The sequence below is a fragment of the Orycteropus afer genome, unplaced genomic scaffold (assembly GCF_000298275.1).
Source record: "Orycteropus afer afer isolate SDZICR_OR568_19922 unplaced genomic scaffold, OryAfe1.0 scaffold00796, whole genome shotgun sequence".
NCBI classification, from domain to species: domain Eukaryota; kingdom Metazoa; phylum Chordata; class Mammalia; order Tubulidentata; family Orycteropodidae; genus Orycteropus; species Orycteropus afer.
Window position 1 is genome coordinate 457,782 of NW_006922383.1, and position 652 is coordinate 458,433.

A 652-nucleotide genomic window follows, 5' to 3' on the forward strand; every position below is an offset into this window, starting at 1 on the left:
TAGCACAGTGCCTAAGGTATCTGACTGCTAACCAGAAGGCTGGTGGTTCAAACCCACCAGCCACTCCATGGAAGCAAGACCGGGCAATCTACTTCCGTAAAGATTTACTGCCTTGGAAACCCAGTGGGGGTTGCTATGAGTTGAAATTGGTTTGGTTTGGTTTTTACTGAGTGGTTGACAGTGGTAGCCAGGTACCATTTTGTTCTTCTGGTCTCAGGGTCATGTAGGGTGAGATATGCATGGTCCACCAGTCCCTCGGACTAATTGTTTCTATATGTCTTTGGTTTTCTTCATTCTTCTTTGCTCCAGACAAGGAGAGACCAACTGTGTCTTAGATGGACACTTGTAAGCTTTTAAGATCCCAGTTACTACCAACCAAAGTAGGGTATAGAACAATGTTTTTGTGTAGTATGTTATGCCAGTTGAGCTTGATGTCCCCTGTGACCATGGTTCCAAGCCCATGGACCCAGTGACTCATTCCCTCAAGGTGTTTGACTGTAGCTAAGAAGTTATCATAACTTTGCTCTGTTAGCTCTATTATATATATATGGACATACTTATGTTGTTGTTGTTGTTATGTGCCGTCGAGTCAGCCTGACTCATAGCGACCCCTCCTTGGGTTTCCGAGGCAGTATCACTACAGAAGTAGGAT

At 44.6% G+C, this 652-nt stretch overlaps 1 protein-coding gene across 1 annotated transcript in view; it reads right to left on the bottom strand.

Moving 5' to 3' along the window:
- Positions 1 to 652, bottom strand: part of KIF4A (kinesin family member 4A) — a 326,710-nt gene that overhangs the window by 2,881 nt on the left and 323,177 nt on the right. The gene's annotated exons all lie outside the window — the stretch shown is intronic.